At 41.6% G+C, this 12,902-nt stretch overlaps 1 protein-coding gene across 1 annotated transcript in view; it reads left to right on the forward strand.

The window, feature by feature from the left end:
• The window catches only part of TSNAXIP1 (translin associated factor X interacting protein 1), an 85,809-nt gene that overhangs the window by 25,732 nt on the left and 47,175 nt on the right, over positions 1–12,902 (forward strand). The gene's annotated exons all lie outside the window — the stretch shown is intronic.

Raw genomic sequence — 12,902 nt, forward strand, 5'->3', positions numbered from 1 at the left:
GAAATTAGTGCGCAATAGATGTTGCAAAGTGAAAATTGCAATTTTTTTTATAGTTATGCCATTTCAGTGTCCAATATGTTGTGCCCAGATGGTGCCACTGTGAAAAGACAGCTCACTAATTATTATGCAGTATTTTAAAAATACCCTACATTTGGCCATAATTTTTTTCCTGGACATGCGACCCTCACGCATTTGAGGTCTAATTTGGTAATTTACACAGCATTATCCACAATTGTAAGGGCTCCAAGTTAGAATAATAAAATAAACCTAATAAATTGACACTACTTTAAAAACTGCACCTCTCAAGGCATTTATCTAGGGGTGTAGTGAGCATTTTAACCCACAGGTGTTCTCCCGAAATTAGTACGCAATGGATGTTGCAGAGTGAAAATTGCAATTTTTCAAGATATCTAATTTCAGTGCCAAATATGTTGTGGCAAGCTCGTGTCACTGGAGACATACACCTCATAAATACACCTCAATAGTGGAGTATGGCAGTACCCCATATTGTGGTCATAAACCACTGTTGGGCACAATGCCCGGCTTGGAAGAAACGTTATTTTTCTTATAGGGCGCAGATTTTTCATGGTAGTAGTTTGTTTGGAGTTTTACTGCTATTTAAATTTATAATGTGGGGGCATATGTAAGCTTTGCAGAGTATATCAGGGCATAATAAGGTGGTATAATAATGGGGTAAATAAATAGTCAAATTATTAACCCCTTTACGACGAAGGACAGATATATCCGTCCTATGCAGGAGCTAGTCCCCGCATAAGGACGGATATATCCGTCCTCTGATCGCGCGGGTCCTGCCACTGTACCCACGCGATCAGCAGCACGAGCACGGCTGTTATACACAGCCTGGCTCCTGCCCCAACTGCCGAAATCGAAGCGTTCTCTGATTCCGGTAGTTTAACCCATTAGATGCCGCTGTCAATAGCGATAGCGGCATCTAATGTGTTTAACAGAGGAAGGCGCCGTTGGGTTTCCATGGCAGCCGGGGGCCTAACAAAGGCTCCCAGGTCTGCCTTCAGCCACTGCCTATAAGGGCATGCCATGGCCTAATAGATCGCATGTCAGTTTTACACTGACAGGCAATAATGCTTTGGTATGCCAAGTATACCAAAGCATTATATTTGCGATCTAAAGATCGCAAAGTAAAGTCCCCTAGTGGGACAAAAAAAAAAGAAAGTTAAATAAAGTTTATATAAAAAAAATAATAGATTATAGTAAAAATAAAATCAAACCACTTTTTCCCCCCAAAAAGTAGTTTTATTTAGTAAAAGTGTCAAAACAAATAACACATACACATACATGGTATCTCCACGATCGTAACGACTTGAACAATATAATTAACACATTAATTAAACCACCGGATGAACGGCGTCTAAGAAAAAACTGCAAAATTCTTTTTTGTCTCTGATTCCCCCCATAAAAAAATAAAAGTTAATCAATAAGTCCCACTACACCTTGCCCCGCAAAAATCAAGCCCACATACGTTCACATTGACGGAAAAATCAAAAAGTAACGGCCCTTGGAATGCGGCGATGCAAAAACAAAGACATTTTTTCTAAAAGGGTTTTCTATTGTGCAAACGTAGGAAAATATATAAAATCTTTACATATTTGGTATACCCCCGTAATCGTGCCGACCCATAGAATAAAGGTAACATGTTATTTACGCTGCATAGTAAACAGCGTAAATTTATAACTTGAAAATCAATGCTGGAATAGCTGCTTATTTTCAATTCTCTCCTAAAATAAAGTTAATAAAAGTTAATCGATATATTATATGCATCCAAATTGTGCAATTGAAAAATACAACTCGTCCCACAAAAAACAAGCCCTTATACGGCTGTGTCGAAGGAATAAAAAAAAAGTTACGACTCTTGGAATGCGACCGTGAGAAAACAAAAAATAATCCTTGGTCATTGACGCGCAAAATGGCCTGGTCATTAAGGGGTTAATCCATGGATGTGCGGTACACTTTGAAGCAATTATCTTTGCACAGGCCAGGTTTTTCGGGGAAGGTGTAACACTGATAAATTGTATTCATTCTCATCCCCTTTTTTGGAACACACTCTGCACCTTTTTTGGGTCCTTCCCTTATTTGCAGTTTGGGGAGCTTCCCTGGGAAAGTGTTGCACTGGTACTATACATGCTGCCTCGCTTCCAGCGGAGATGACATTTTGGGGCAGATGTGCTTGGACCGTCTCCTTCCTGGTTCCCAAATATTAGGGTCTTGATAGCCAGCTATTGAAGCTAGGAATAAAATGTTCCCATCTGGCTTGCACATCTGGATAAGCATGTAAGTGTTATACAATGCCATCTGTACAATGTGCATGGCGAGCTTTTTATATCATGGGACATGGCTTTATGGTACGTCAGGGCATTATACAAAATATCCGTGTTCCAGTATTGCGTCTTCACTAGCTCCATATGTAGCAGAAGGTCCCAAAACTTCATAATCTCCGGCTGCATGTGGGGTTTTGGGCGAAAAACTGCTGGACATATAAATTAGTGATATTTTACCACCCGTATTGTACCAGGACAACAATTTCCCAGTGAAGAGCCCTACACTGGTAAGAAGGGAAGGACCCAAAAAAGGTGCAAAGTGTGTTACAAAAGGTATGGAAGGACACCATGTATCAGTGCGACACCTGCCCTGAAAAACCTGGCCTGTGCATCAAGGATTGCTTCAACTCACACCACATATTCATGAATGTTAATTCTATTATTTATTTACCCCACAATTATACCGCCTTATAGGGTTAGGCGATTAACCTAATGAATTCGATTTTTTTAAACAGAATAGTTGAATCGATTCATTAGTGGCGCCGTCGCACTGTGCTGCAGTAGGAAGCTCCGCCCCGCCTCGGCACTGCCTGGTCTGCCCCGTCTGACAAGCTGCACCCCGTTCTGTTCCTACTTCCCCACGGAACTGCTGTTCTGTACTGAACAAAATGATACAGTACGGAACAGCAGGGTGGGGAAGCAGGGACTCCTAGTATATAGCCACACCGCCCCGTAGATAGCGCCACCACCCCACTGTAGATACCACCCCCTCTTGCAGATCACAGCACCACCCCCTTGCAGGTCGCAGCACCTCCTCCTTGCAGATTGCACCACCACCCTCCCTTGCAGATCGCACCACCACCCTCCCTTGCAAAAAGCACTGCCATCCCCCCTTGTAGATCGCACTTCCACCCCCTTGTAGATCGCAGCAGCCCACCCCATCCTACTTGTAGATAGCGCCGCTGTAGCTCCCGCTAGGAGCTGAATCCTCGGTCAGAGCATCGGCAACCTCTGGCCGGCGATATTCAGCTCCTATTGGCAGCTACAGTGGCGCTATCTACAAGAAGGATTGGGGGGTGCTGCGATCTACAAGGGAGGGTTGGGATGCGATCTACATGTGGGGGAGCGATTTACAAGGGAGGGCGTTGGTGCTGCGATCTACAAGGGGGGATGGTGCTGAGATCTACAAGGGGTGTGGGGGTGTGATCTACATGGGGAGCGGGTGCTATCTGCAAGGAGGGGTGCTATCTGCAAGGGTGTGTGGCACTATATGGGGGGATGGCACTATGTCACTATATGTGGGCACTCTGTCACTCACTTAATGGGGCACTGTGTCACTATATGTGGGCACTGTTTCACTATCTACAGGGACATTGCGGCACTATCTACATGGGCACTGTGGTGTTTTCAGGGGATTGGGACCAAAAAAAGCCTGACAAAGGATATTGATTTGGAGACACTGATGCAAAATGGACATGAAAAACTGACAATTGATCGGTTTTTAATGCCCATTTTTTTTTTCACTGTTGTGTGAATGTAGCCTAAATGAATATGATGCCAGGAGTCCCGTTCACATGCACCGTGGTCGGGCCGGATAATCCAGCTTATACACGGACCGTTTTTCACGGTTCAATCACGGTCGTGTGAATTTGACCTTAATTTCATTTATTTAAAACCCCATCGTGGGGGCCGGTACTGCACAGGGTCCTGCTCAGACTTCAGACACTATAATGTAATCTCTCCGCAAATTGGCCACTTGGCGCTATCTGCCTGGCCCTGCTGCAATTTATACTGCTCTCGCCTGCAATATCGTAGACCGGCCTGAGGTGGTGACGAGGGGGATGTTAGTGCACGCAGAGCATCATTGATTATAGATTCTGTTAACCTGTTCCCTGCCAGGGAACACAGAAGTTATAATCCATTAGATGGACATTTTTCCAATTGTATTTCTGATAAAAAAAAGTATTTGCAGAGGTCAAAAATTGTGAAGTTATGTACAATTATTATAGCAATATATGTAAAAAGTTATTTATATAAAGAAAATAATTTATTAAATTATCTATTGGTATTACTGTTAAATAAACGGGAAAAAAAAAGAAAATCGAGATTTTATTTTTTTGCAAAATCGGCCAGCCCTACCGCCTTATTATTATACTCTGCACATATTACATATGCCCCATATTAGAAATTTAAATACCAGTAAAGCCCCAAACAAAACTAGTGTTTCTTATTATACCCCTAGTTTTAATACCTTAAGGGTATGTTCACACACTTAGCAAAAAACATCAGAAAATACGGAGCTGTTTTCGTGGGAAAATAGCTCCTGATTTTCAACCGTTTTTTAAGGAACGTTTTTCGCTGCATTTTTTACGGCCGTTTTTGGAGCTGTTTTTCTATTGAGTCAATGAAAAATGGCTCAAGAAGTGACATGCACTTCTTTTTCGCGGGCGTTCTTCAAAACGGCCGCGTAAAAAAACGCCCCATCGGAACAGAACGCAGTTTTTCCCATTGAAATCAATGGGCAGATGTTTGGAGGCGTTCAGCTTCCGATTCTTCGGCCGTTTTTCGGCCTGAAAAACGGCTGAAAATAAGCCATGTGAACATACCCTCGATGTTCACATATACGGCATTGCCGTACCTTAACCGGTTCAGGACTAGACACTGTTTAGCCATTTTTATCATGCGTTAGTTAAACGGCTATAGCTTTTTTATTTGTTGAGCTAGCGTCATGATTTTTGCAAAGTTTTTTTTTTCCGTAGACAATGCAGGCTTCTTTTTATATAATATTTATACACATCCTTTTTTGATATTTTTAGAAGTTTCAGGCTTATAGTTTGAAAATAATAGTAAGAAAATGTGCTTTTTTACTTTTCAGCAAAAAAAATTCTGGTAATATTATAGTTTTACCCTAACATAGACCTTTTATGTGTGATCGTCATTGTCTACCGTATTTTATGTTTAATTATTATATATTTTATTTGCGCTTTATTTTATTTTTAGGGGAAATCACCCCTCTTATAGTGACTATTGTCACTAATAGTGCTGTGCTGGGTCTAGTTAGACCCAGCAGCAGTCTCCCACTAACGGCATCCCGGCGATCATGTGACCATTCACGCGATTACAGGGACCATTGCCGCTGCCTCTATTCTATACACGGCGCTCATTAAGCGTTGTGTACAAGCAGTCAGAGAAGATAGAAGCAGTAAAGCTGCTTCTATCTTCAGGGTCCCCGGCAGTTACTGACTGCCGTGTACCTGAGATTTTCCTTGGGCAGCCATCTAATACCCGCCCCGAAGATACACTATGGCACGGGTTTTTAAGATTCACGGCCGCCGGCCGTATATATACAGCTGCCGGTTGGGAACCGGTTAAAGAACCTGTTTAAAAATGCATGGAGTGTGTGTCTACTTTCTCACCAGCTAGGCACAGCATATTAGGCACTGAAAAGGGCATATATGTGGGAAAATTGCATTACTTTGCACCATCTGCTGTGCATTAATTTCTTGAAAATAAATTGTATGAAACAATGTGGGGTCAAAATGCTCTCTATACCGCTAGATAAATTCCTTGCGGGATGTCGTTTCTAAAATAGGGTCACTTCTCCAGGGTTTCTTTTTTATTTTTATTATTTCACTTCAGCCTCGACAGTTGTGAACTAATACTGTGTAAATTGCCAAATTAGGCCTCAAATTCGTATGGTGCTCTTTCACTTCAGAATTCTATCGTTTGTCCAGGCAAAAGATTAGGGACACATGTAGGGTGTTTCTAGAACCAGAAAACACTGCATAATAATTAGAGGGTTGATTTTCGACAGTGGCACAAGCTCAGCACAACATTTTGGGCAATTAAATGGTATTTCTGTAAAAAAAAATTGGAATTTCCAATTTGCACCATCCAATGCACATTTAATTTCGCATGCTCACTATACTCCTAGATAAATTCCTTGAGTGTAGTTTCTAAAATGGGGTCGCTTTTTGGAGTCTTCCACTGATTTGTTCCCTCGTGGGGCTTTGTGAATGTGACATGACATTCGCAAATCATTTCAGCAAAATTTGGGCTCCAAAAGCCAAATGGTGCTCCTTTCCTTCTGAGCCCTGCCTTGTGTCCAAGCATCAGTTTATGACCACATATGGAGTATTTCCGTATTCGGCATAAATGGCTTTACCAATGTTTGAATGCTTTTTCTCTTTTTACTTGTTTTACTCTTTTTCATTGTCATGGCTCATTTCCAATAAATTTAGCAAAAAAAATGCTGTGGGTTTAATGTGCTCACTATGCTCTTAAATAAATTCCTTAAGGGGTGTTGTTTCCAAAATAGGGTCATTTCTGAGGGATTTCCACTATTTTGTTCCCTCAGGAGCTTTGGAAATGAGACATGGCGTCCACAAACCATTCCATCAAAATTTGAGTTCTAAAAGGCAAATGGTGCTCCTAAAATTCTGAACCCTGCATTGGTTTATGACCACATGTAGGGTATTTCTGTACTCGGGATAAATGGCTTTACAAATGTTTTGTACTAAACCTACATCTTATTGGAAATTATTAAATTTTCACAGCCCAATCCTAATAAAATCTATGAAACTCCTGTGGGGTCAAAATGCTCCCTATACTGCTATATAAATTTCATAAGGGGTGTCGTTTCCAAAAAGGAGTATTTTTGGGTGTGTTTTGGCACCTCAAGACCTCTTCAACATCCTAATTAAAAGGAAGTCCGAAATCCACAAGTTACTCCTTCATTTCTCAGGCCTGTGTTTGAGTCTAGTAGCACACTATGGCCACATATGGGATATTTCCAAAAACTACAGCATCAGGGTAATAAATATGGAGGCGTGCTTCTTCGAAAAATACCTGGTGTGTTACAGAAAATGGATTAAAATTAAAATTTAATTTCTGCAAAAGAATTTTAACTTTTAAGCATGGAAAATCAAATCCAAATTTTCGATAAATGTTGGTGTTTTTAACAAATAAACAATAAATGTATCAACCCAAAATGTACATTAGCATAAGTACAGTGTGTCGTGAGAAAATAATCTCACAATCGCTTGGATAATAAAAGCATTCAAAAGTCAGATCTGAAAAATAAGGCTCTGTCAGGAAGGTCAAAACTTGCTACGGCAGTAATGGGTTAAAGCGTACTGAACATTTTAGGTGACTTTCCAGAAAAAGCTGTCGTGTGTGTACACGAGGAATAACACTATTTCAGGCCAATTATTGACTTGTCTCCTGCATTTTTAAGCAATTTCCCCCTCTACAGGTTTTACCTCTAATTCAGTTTTCTCTGAGCTGTAAAAGTTATTAAATGAGTTATTTGTACCGCAAAATAGCACAATTTAAAAATATAACTCATCCCGCAAAAACGCCCTTATAAAGCTAGGTCAACGAAAAAATAAAAAAGTTATAGCTCTTGGATTGTTGTGATGCACATTTTTTTTTTCTATGAAAAATACTTTTAATGTACAAAAGCTGTAAAATATAAAAAAAAACTATACATATCAAGTATTGGCTTCGTGACGATCCGTAGAATAGGAAACAGAGGAAATAAATATTTCTGAGAGCAGAGGAGAGCAAAGTTTCTGCGCAGTAGATGGCACACAGTATTCAATGTGATAAAGGATTACAAAAGATCCAATATTTTTTTTTAAAAGTGCAGTATTCACTAAAAGGTTAAAAAGTTCCAACTTTAAAAAAAAGAAGCACTAAACTCGTTAAAAAGCTGACATGCTCCGTATCACCCAGGAAAAGTCACATTTAAAATATTTTGTGGTTTCTGTTTTTTTGCTGGTTTTTTTCAATTTAGTTTGTATCTCAAATTTCTGGGAATTGAGTTATGAATTAGGGTATGTTCACACGGCAGCGTCCGTAACGGCTGAAATTAGGGGGATGTTTTCAGGAGAAAACATCCCCGTAATTTCAGCCGTAACGGCATGTGCAGGCGCTTGAACGCCGTGTCCATTACGGACGTAATTGGCGCTGCTTTTCATTGGAGTCAATGAATAACGGCTCCAATTATGCCCCAAGAAGTGACAGGTCACTTCTTTGACGCGGGCGTCTATTTACGCGCCGTCATTTGACAGCGGCGCGTAAATATACGCCTCGTGTGAACAGACAAACGTCAGCCCATTGCTTTCAATGGGCAGATGTTTGTCAACGCTTTCAAGCCGCATTTTTCGGACGTAATTCGGGGCAAAAACGCCCGAATTACGTCCGTAATTAGTGTGTGTGAACATACCCTAACTATTTTAATTAAGATCTCTCCATGTAAGAAAATCTTAAATGTTGCGCAGCCCTTTTAGGGTATGTTCACACGACAGCGTCTGTAACGGCTGAAATTACGGGGATGTTTTCAGGAGAAATCATCCCCGTAATTTCAGCCATAACGGCATGTGCAGGCGCTTGAACGCCGTGTCCATTACGGACGTAATTGGCGCTGCTTTTCATTGGAGTCAATGAATAACGGCTCCAATTACGCCCCAAGAAGTGACAGGTAACTTCTTTGACCGGGCGTCTATTTACACGCCGTCATTTGACAGCGGCGCGTAAATATACGCCTCGTGTGAACAGACAAACTTCAGCCCATTGCTTTCAATGGGCAGATGTTTGTCAACGCTATCGAGGCGCATTTTCGGACGTAATTCGGGGGTTAATACGTAATACGTAAATAGGCCGTGTGAACATACCCTTATACATATCTGGTCTGGTTGATAACATGTTCCAAGGCTCAACTTTGACTTACAGGATAGCCACCAGGTGGCACCAGAGAGACAAGTTTCTTCCTTTAGGAACTTTTTTGCTTTCTTTTTCCCAAGAAGAAGGTTAAAGGGAACCTGTCATGATAAAAAACGCAGTCCAATCTGTAAGGAGCTGAGCAGATTCATTTATATTTTTGTGGAAAAAGATGCAGTATAACTTGTAATTTATTGATCTAAAGCTCTGCTCATTCTACAATTAAGAATCCAGTGGGCGGTCCTACTGAGTGATTGACAGCTATCTATACAGGGAAGGCTGTCAATCACTGGGTATCACCACTAACTGGACTCCTAAGCATAAAAAGAGCAGAGGTTTGAATGAATAAAATACAAGTTATACAGAATTTTCCCCCACAAAGCTATATATCAATCTTCTTAGCCCCTCCTGCTCTATAACATGCTGCCAGCAGACAGGACTACATTTTCAACATGACAGGTGCCCTTTAAAGGGGTTGTACCAGAATCGACAATTATTACCTATCCGCAGGATTGGTGATAATTGTTTGATCACTGGGGGCCCCACCACTGGGACACCCATCGATTGTCAGAACCGGGGTCTCAAACCCCATGTACATCCTCACTGCTCGACCGCAGTGAGAAGGACATTGATTGGAGCCGCGGTCGAGCATGTGTGCCGCCACTCCATTCAAAGTCTATGGGAATGACAGGAACAGCCAAGTACAGCGTTCGGCTGTTTCTGTCAATCTCACTGCGGGGGGTACAGTGAGGAGGAGCGGAGAAGTTCAAGAAAACAGTTTTTGCGACCGGTGATTATCTCAGCTGTGGGGCCCCCAGCGTTAAGACAATTATCACCTATCCTGTGGATAGAGGGACACTATCCTTTATCACTTTATTATATAACTACTGGACTTTAATCTTTTCTTCTCTGGGATTACTGACAGGAAGTTCAAAAAATAATCTTTACCTTATTACTACTTTGGATAACTAGAGAGATAAACAAAAATGGTGTTCCATGGTGCAAAACCTTCACATTGTAAAGAGATTTGAATGATAAAAAATGGTAGTGCGCTCACTTTTTCACTTTTTAAGAGATGTACTCGATGGGCACAACGCTGTGGCAGGGTATATAAATGTGAATAGGTGTAGGCTGCTGCTCTCCCTGGTAGACCGTTGTGTAGAAAGAGCCATCAGAAGATGCACTTATGGATACAAAGGATCCGGGGTTCTCTGGTCACTGCTGTCACCAAGCTGACACATCAAATTCTTGATAAAGACTTTATTAGCAGGCAAATTGGACAACGCGTTTCGGCACGGTACAGGTGCCGTCATCAGGTCTTAAAAATGGCAATGACGTAAACATGGATAACAATAAACCTGGATCTCGTCCTTTTGCTTTTGTTTGTTGGTTGCCATGGCAGCCACTCTTTCCCTGTACACTCTTGTTACATTTTCTATTACAACTTACTAGAAACATTGTTTCAACACTCACTTCCCTACTCATGTTTGAAATACATATTATTCCACACAGATTGAACCTTTTGTGTTTTTAATCTTTATTCCGACCACTATTTAATTCACCCTGTGACCCACTCACCACCATTTTCTGTGTATCCGCATGTATATAAACTGCTATTGTCATTGCCATTGTTATAGCTAATGAAGGCACATTTCCGCTGCTGAAATGCATTGCCCATACAGAGCATCTGTACCGTTCGCTATTCACTGAATCCGTCAGTCCCGTGGACCAGACGGGTTCAGTGACAGCGAACGATACAGCTGCTCTGTATAGAGAATACAGTGCAGCTGTATCTTAAAAAGTAAAAATAATTAATAATGAAGTTTATTAACACACACTAATACACATTTTTATAAAAAAAACAAAAAAAGACACTTTCAAACATTTACATAGCCCAAACTGAACAATGTAGAAGAGGAACAGGAAATGTATTGAAGTCTTTGGCGAAGACTTCTTAGGCCTAGTTCACACAGCGTTTCTTGTAGGCAGAAAAATCTGCCTTAAAATTCCTACAGAAATTTTGAGGCAGGTTTTGACCTGCCTGCACTCTCTTTGCCGCATTTTGCGCTGCGTTTTTCGGCCACGGCCACATGATGTCAATGGGAGGTCAGGGACGGAAACGCCTGAAGAGAGAGCATGACGCTTCTTTTTCCCGCGAGCATTTTTTTTCCGCTTGCAGGAAAAAAACGCCTCCGCCTCCCATTGAAATCAATGGGAGGTGTCTTCGGACGTTTTTTGGTGCAGTTTCCGACACGGTTTCCGCATCAAAAACAGAGCTGAAAAACTCTGTGTGAACTAGGCCTGAGAGTACTGTGGACAGAAAAGAAAACAAACAGATGAATCATCAACCAAATCAGACCTAAACTTTCACTTGAAGCACAGTTGTCCAGACTGAAGCCATCTTATTTTGGACATATCATCAGAAGACCAGGTTAACTAGAAAAGGCATCTATGCTTGGAAAAGTTGAAGGTAAAAGGGGACGCCCAGCAACAAGTGGTTGGATGCAATTACAGAAATTATAAACGTGCCCCTGAAAAGACTGAAGACTCAAACAGAAGACCGGACCTGGAGAAATACTTGCCATACGGTCGCCAGGAGTCGAAAACTATTAGACGTCACTTAATAATAATCTCACAGTTAGGCCTTAATAATAATAATAATAATAATCTTTATTTATAATGCGCCAACATATTACGCAGCACTTTACAATTTAGAGGGGACATGAAACAAACAATATCAGACATTACATAGTGACAAAGTTCATTTACAATTCAAATCTGGGGAGTGAGGACCCTGCTCGCAAGAGCTTACAATCTATGAGGAAATAAGGGAGACACAAAGTGTAACCGTGTTTGTTCTGTACAATAGTCCGGCCATTTTTATACACATGCGGTGGTAACATAAAACTGCAGGAGCCGGTCACCAGCCAGTATCCGTGTATGACGGACATGAAGAGAAGGAGTGTGAGGGAATCTTATTCTGATGACTAATCTAAATGGAGGGCCATGGAAAGGAGTCAGATTAGGGAATGTTATAGGCCTGTCTAAATAGATGTGTTTTCAGGGCACGTTTAAAACTGTGGATATTGGGAATTAATCTGATTGTCTGGGGTAGCACATTCCAGAGGACAGGTGCAGCACGAGAGAAATCCTGGAGACGGGAGTGGGAGGTTCGGATTATGGAGGATTTTAATCTAAGGTCGTTGGCAGAACGTAGAGCCCGAGTAGGGTGGTAGACAGAGATGAGGGAGGAGATGTAAGGAGGTGCAGCACTGTGGAAAGCTTTGTGGGTGAGAGTAATAAGTTTGAATTTTATTCGGAAGGGGATGGGCAACCAGTGCAGTGACTGGCACAGATTAGAGGCGTTGGTGTAGGCCTTATTTACACGAGCGTATTTAACGTCCGTGATACGTGCGGGCCGTTCAGACATTCCGTGATTTTCACGCAGTGTGTGTCCGCTGCGTAAAACTCACAACATGTCCTATACTTGAGCGTTTTTCGCGCATCACGCACCCATTGAAGTCAATGGGTGTGTGAAAATCGCGCACAGCACACTGAAGCACTTCCGTGTGTCGCGCGTGATTAGCGCTACAGTTAAATAAATGAAGGGAGAAAAAAAAGCACCACATTCATTGCAGTTTCTAAGCATCGAAACCGCGTGTCATAAGGATGCCATATGCGTGTAAATCACGCAGCCACGCACCAAACACTGATGCCACACGGAACTGCAACGCGCGCAAAACGCACACGTTCGTGTGAATTTCGCCTTAAATGATGGTAAAATTAAATACTGATGCTGAGAGGCCAAAAAATAGAAAAATAAATCCCCCTTTTTTGAGAGTGGCAGTAATATTTCTCTGTTTCATCCTAGACATATGACCACTT

The sequence above is a fragment of the Rhinoderma darwinii genome, chromosome 9 (genome assembly GCF_050947455.1).
Source record: "Rhinoderma darwinii isolate aRhiDar2 chromosome 9, aRhiDar2.hap1, whole genome shotgun sequence".
Lineage (NCBI taxonomy): Eukaryota > Metazoa > Chordata > Amphibia > Anura > Rhinodermatidae > Rhinoderma > Rhinoderma darwinii.